Source organism: Bidens hawaiensis, unplaced genomic scaffold, assembly GCF_021521415.1.
Source record: "Bidens hawaiensis isolate Kalapana, Puna unplaced genomic scaffold, B.hawaiensis_p1.1 tig00018778_1, whole genome shotgun sequence".
Lineage (NCBI taxonomy): Eukaryota > Viridiplantae > Streptophyta > Magnoliopsida > Asterales > Asteraceae > Bidens > Bidens hawaiensis.
This window is the reverse complement of record NW_027492852.1, coordinates 52,167-58,466: the sequence shown is the minus strand read 5'-3', so window position 1 is coordinate 58,466 and position 6,300 is coordinate 52,167. Positions and strand designations below refer to the sequence as shown.

At 40.1% G+C, this 6,300-nt stretch overlaps 1 pseudogene; it reads right to left on the bottom strand.

Moving 5' to 3' along the window:
* Positions 1-4,662: 4,662 nt before the first annotated feature.
* LOC143557019 (protein LIGHT-DEPENDENT SHORT HYPOCOTYLS 4 pseudogene) lies at positions 4,663-5,427 on the bottom strand (annotated as a pseudogene).
* Positions 5,428-6,300: the final 873 nt, after the last annotated feature.

Below are 6,300 nucleotides of genomic sequence, written 5' to 3'. Positions count from 1 at the left end.
AAAACTTTCACCAAGAACACTTTCTAAGACATTTTATGAAGTTTTTGCCAATTCTTTTTGTATTTTTGATATTTTTTTTGTCAAGAACACTTTAACACTTATTTTCTTCTTTTCAAGATCAAAACCCAAGGTTGTGATCCAAAAACCCTCAACTAGTGAGCCGAAGCTCTGATACCAATTGTAGGTCCTCTAGATGGATCTCAAGACTTGACTCGGATCAATCCGTGTTGTTGGTTAGCGGAAATCACCAACGACACTCGGATCTCGGATCTTAGTTTGTTATTACAAAAGAGAGAAAATGAGAGGAGAGGTTTTGGAGAGAGAGAAACTTTATTTTCTTGATGTAGTGAAGAGTTGTTATGGAGAAATGGGTAGGTGACCTTTTATATGGTCCTCATTTCTCCAAAACTTACAAAATAAACTTACAAACTAAACGTACCGAGTACGTACTACACCGACTAAAAGCAAACTAAAACGACATATACAATCCTAAAAACAATATAGAATATTGGCCCTACAAAGCCCTATATTCCTAACACTCTCCGAGATTTCATCGGCTGGGAATTCAACAACACAACATGTGAGGCCGTCATCCACTGCCGGGATATGCACGAGATTCGTGTGTTTGACGAGCATGAGCTAATGGGTCTGCACATGGAGGACGTGTTGAAGCTCTACCACTCACCCTTGCGAACCGTCGAGGACATTGGTCGTCAAAACACCGACCGGATAGTTGAAGCTTTCAACAAGTTCATCAAGAGACTTGTTGAACTTCCACTTTGAGATGATGAATGTTTGGTGTACGATACGGACGGGTTCCAATACTAAAGACTAGAGAGAGATTGTTAGGTCCCGTTTTGTATGTTTAAGTCTTTTGTATTGTAATGTTTGTGTTTATGTATGTACGGGGTCGTTAGTCCATTTTGTATGTTTTGGGCCAAGGTCCATTGTAAACAAGCCCATTAAGCCATATGAATATAAACATGCTTCTCATGCATGCTTCTCTATAAATAGGGAGCATGCCATGAGAAGTAAGAATCCTTTTGCCAAAACTCTTATCTTTCTCTCTTGTTCTCTCTCTCTCTCTCTCTCTCTCTCTGCCATTCTCACCTCACTTAGCTGAAAACAAACTTCTTAAGATCCGAGACCAAAATGCTTTGTTTGATATTCCGCTAACATCAAGTTTGGTTGATCCAAGACACGTTGTTAGATCCACCCTCGTTGGGACCTACACTACATCTATAGAGTTATTGTCATCAAATTCTAGTGACTATATGATGCAATCAATTGCCACTAAAGTGATTGGTTGGAACACTAAGGCTGAGGGGTGTTGGGCGCTAACCTGGGCGCGAGAGCCCTTCCGCTCGCGCCCCCAGGCGCTAACCCCACACCACCGGGGCGCGAACCGGGGCGCGAACGGGGCGCGAGCGCGAGCCCCCAGGCAGGCGTGAGTATGGTCGCGGGAGAAGAGAGAGAAAAGTGAACGTTGGAAGGCAAAAGAGCCGTTGGATTAAAATTAAAAAAAAAATAAAAAAAAATGTCCTATATAATACACAACTTCAAAACACATTTCAACCATATCAAAACACAACTTCAAAATAAAACCCATTTCAACCCATCTTCCCAACTTTTTTTAAAAAAAATGTCTGGAAATTGGTACCCAAACCTAGATTCAAATTATATTGACGATGATTTATGGTCGTCACCAGACCAACCGATGTTTTATTCGGGGCCGCAAGAAACATCCGGCTTTCAACCATCCAACATACAACCATCTCCTAACTTTGTTGTTCCAGAGACACAAGAATCACACGGTGATGCTACGGGAGCAAGAAGATGCGTCCACCGGAAAAAACAACTTGCAACGGACGGGCCGGGACCGGCTTCGACTCCGAGGACGAAACGGAAAACCACTTCGTGGTCATCGGATGAGAAGGAAGCCTTGTGTCGGGCTTGGATAGTCATTTCTGAGGATCGGCGTTGCGGTAATTGTTTTAACGTTTTTAAAAATGATTTTTAATAAAAAAGTTAAATAAAAAAGTTAACTGGAAATCTAATTTAATTATTCATTTTACAGCCGACTACCAAAAAAGCAAGGTTTTTTGGACAAAGGTTAGGGAGACGTTCTATACGCTCGTTGGGAGTACAGAGCGAAACGCCGATATGATTTCGGGTCGGTGGTCCGAAATAAGAAAATTTGTCGGCTTGTTTACTAATCTTTTCAACAGGAACGCCGGTCGTATGAGACCAAGTGGCAGTGATGATTTGGCGGTTTACAATTTCACGGTCGAAGAGTGGAGGCAGGAGTGTTTGCGGAGGTATGGGATGGTGAAGACGTGGGACGATTTAAAGTTGTGGGAGAGGTTGAAAAGGTGTTCCAAGTGGGTTGAGCTGGTGGCGCCGGACCTTGATGCGGAAGTAGGGCCGAAACGGACTAAAACTAGTTCGTCTGGAGCGTATAGCACTTCCGCCGGGTCGGATTGCCGCGTTGGATTCGACCTAAACATTGCGGGGGAAGAAACGTCTTCACCGCCGAGGAGGCGGCCATTGGGAAGGGACGCCAAGGGGAAAAAACCGGCTGAGGGGGGAGCCGTAAACATCGTCGATCTTGTTGAATCCCTCAATAAATTCAACAAAACCATGGAGGTGGTCTCTAATGACAAAAAGGAAAAAAGTCGAATGAGAGATTTGGACTTCCTTACTAGAGACTTCAGTAACCTAAATCCGGTCGATCAAATGCTGATGGAAAAGCAAAAGGAACTTATCCGAAAGAGGTTGATCGAAGAAGACCAAGCCGAAGAATAAGAATAATGTTTTTTTAGTACTTTTATTTTTATTTTATTTTTAGATATTAATGTGTTTTTTTCATTAATGTGTGTTTTTTTTAATAATTTATGAGTTTTTTTAATAATACGTTTTTTGAATATATTTATAAAAAAATTAAAAAAAAATCCGCTGGAGCCTCTGCTGGAGCCCCTCCACACCAGGGCCAGGGGCTCCACCAGGGGCTCCAACACCCCCCTTATCCAGTTTCTCTCTCTGCCACACGTCATAATATTATTGGCTGGAGCCCCCACTCGCGCCCCCATTAGAGCCCCCCACACCCCTCAGCCTAACAAAATCAGATAGCTTTGTGTATGATATTTTTGTTCTTTCATACGACCCGTATGTAAGTCACCTGTTATAAACTCAGCTACCTTCAAATAAAACACTTTCGATCACTTCGTAAAGTTTGTCATATAAAAGGATTTTTGAAGAACCCAAGTATATAAAACACTTATTGGTACACCATCACAATATATAATGTAACATATATATAAACCAAACCATTTGTATATAAGATTTTATTTTTTTTTAGAATGGCAACTCATAAACTTTGTAGTTTACATCATTTCTTTAACGACTGAACTTAGAGCTATGACCCCTTCGAAGGACAAAGCATTATCTAGCATTAATTTGTTATCGGTAGGCCAAATACCTTATCATTATATAACATATACTTAGGGGTGTAAAGGAGCCATGTCCAAGCTCGACTAGGCTTGAGCTTAATTGACTCATTTAATTTACTTGAGCTTGACTTGTGAGTTGTCTTTTCAAGCTTAGACTCGACTCGAGCTCGTCTAATTTATTATTTACTAATTAACACATATTTTTTAATTATATTTAGATTATCTGATAAAAACCTTAAACGAGCCAAAGTACGGCTCGAGCTTAGATGTGGAATGTGAAATTAATACATAAAAGCTCATAAGATATAAAAACTTAAAAATAGACAAGGCTCGTTAAGACTCAACGAGCCTAAACGAGCTTCTCATACAAAGCTTAAACTCAGGCTCAATAACCAAACAAACTTTATTTGAGGCTCAGACTCAGCTCTAACTCAAAAAATATGAGTTCATTTCAAGCTCTTTATTATTGATTAGAGCTCAAGTAGTTGAGACAGCTTGGCTCGTTTACACACTGATTTAATGATACGACACTCTACTCTCTATCTCTATTTCTATCTCTCTCTCTCTAAAACACCTGTGTTTCTATCTTCTCTCTCACATTCAAACTTTAGGTTTCTCTTTCTCTCTCACTAGTCACTAGCACCCTCCATAATTAATTACTCTCACTCCTTGCACAGATACATGATCATCGGAAACTAACAAAGTCCCACAGATCGACACTCTAGAAACCTATTTTAGAGCCTGTAACACCAACAAAACTGCTACTGAAATCACTGCTTCTTTTCTCTTTCTTGCTGTCATCAACACCAGTCAATTATTTGAATCATCATATAGCATATGCAACACCTTTTTTTTTTTTTTGACCGCGAATTTCCGTCATCTAACCCAAAAACTTCCAACAATTTGATGTTTTAAAGACTTTATCTTTGTCGGCGAACCACCGACGTACATTGACACAACAACCATAATAATAATAATAATAATAATAATAATAATAATAACAATAATAATAAAGTGCAATCTGGTTCAAGATATTATATACCCATTAATCAACTTACCAAAGGGTATTCTTTTCTTGAAACAATTTGTAAAGCAGCTAATTAACTTGATCATATATACATATGTATACATATGAAACAAGAACTACAACATAACAATAATAACAACAATTAAGTTGAATCTAGCTCAAGATATTATACACCCATTAATCAACTTACCAAAAGGTATTCGTTTCTTATAACAATAACTAAAAAAGCACCAAACCTGATCAAGAAACCGGCGGTGGCGGTGGCGATGATGGTGTTTTCAACGGGGGCACTTGCGGCGGTCGCTTTCTTTTCTTTTTCTCATAACTAATCCCTCTAGCTTTAGCTTGAGAATCCCTAACTTCACGTAAATAAAGCCTGACAGCACGAGCCCCAAAGGGGTTACTTTCCGCCTGCCCACCGTTTTCCTCGTAGGCCACCCTGAGCCGGCCTATGAGGGCATCCAGACTGCCCCACGCCTGCCGATGCGGGCACAGGCAAGGGGCAGACGGATTAGGCTGTCCAAAGAATGGACAAATTTGTGTGTGCACTTTTGTTTTACCAAATTGGTCAAGATATTTTAAAAACTCAAGAACATGTGCAACACTGCACCGAGAAAGAGTTAATGGTGGCCGGTGGTTCCGGAGGTATTGTCCAAACGTGTTCCAGTCACGGCGTTTTTGGTTCTCATAGCGGCTGAGAGTGGTGGTTTGAGAACCGGAAGAAGATGAAGAAGATGTTGGACTCAACATATTTGTGATGATAGAGTCAACTTGTTGTAGTTGTGGAACAACATCCATGTTAAAAGGTTGATACTTTTCCATTATTATGTATAATTGAGTACAAAAAAGAGAGATCTGGTGGAATCCAAACTAGGGTTTCTTGTAAAAAGTGGTAAATATTCAAGAAACAAGTACACAAACCCTAAAGATTATTTTAGGGTTTGTTCAAGATTCTTGAATTGGCTATGTTACCTATGTATGAAGATGAAGGAGATGGCATATGGGTATAGATCAAGATTTCAAGATTCATGATGAGTGAAGTGGATGTTATTCAAGAATTCAAGAAATAGCACAAACCCCAGGGTTAGTTCAAGATTCTTGAAGTAGTTAGAGAACAAGATGAAGATGAAGGGGATGACATATGGGTGTAGATCAAGATTTCAAGATTTGTGATGAGTGGATGTTTGAGCATCAAACATGGAGGACAACAATGGAGGAACAAAGAGATTGGCAGTTAATAATAGTAATATTCATTCTTTTTACCAAGAAAGGTATGCAAGTGCAAGCAGAATATAGAGATGGTTAGGATAAGAGATGGTGTTTGAAATTAGGGATTTTGTGGAAATGAAAGAGATTGACAAGAGATGTTGGAAAAAGAAGTGGACTTCACAAAATATGCTACTACAAGTCTACAACTGTAAAATAAAAGGGAATTTACAATTGACAATTGATTCTTTTTATGTGCATGATATAGACACACATATAGATGTTTCAATATTTCTAAGTTCTAAGGCTGAGGGGTGTGGAGCGCGAGAAAGGGCGCATGAGGCCATCCGCTCGCGCCCCGGGGCGCGAGCACCACACCACCGAGGCGCGAGAGGGGCGCAAGCGCGGATTTCCAGGCGGGCGCAAGAGGGGTAGCGGCTGGGAGAACGCGTGAAGTGGCCTGGGAATGCGTAAATAGAGCCGTTGGGCTCTTTGTTTATTAAAAAAAAAAAATTTTTTCTCTATAAAACCAATATCACATACCACCCAAAACCAATATCACATACCACACCAAAAACCCAAAATCACCCCATCTTCCAAACCTTTTTTTAAAAACAT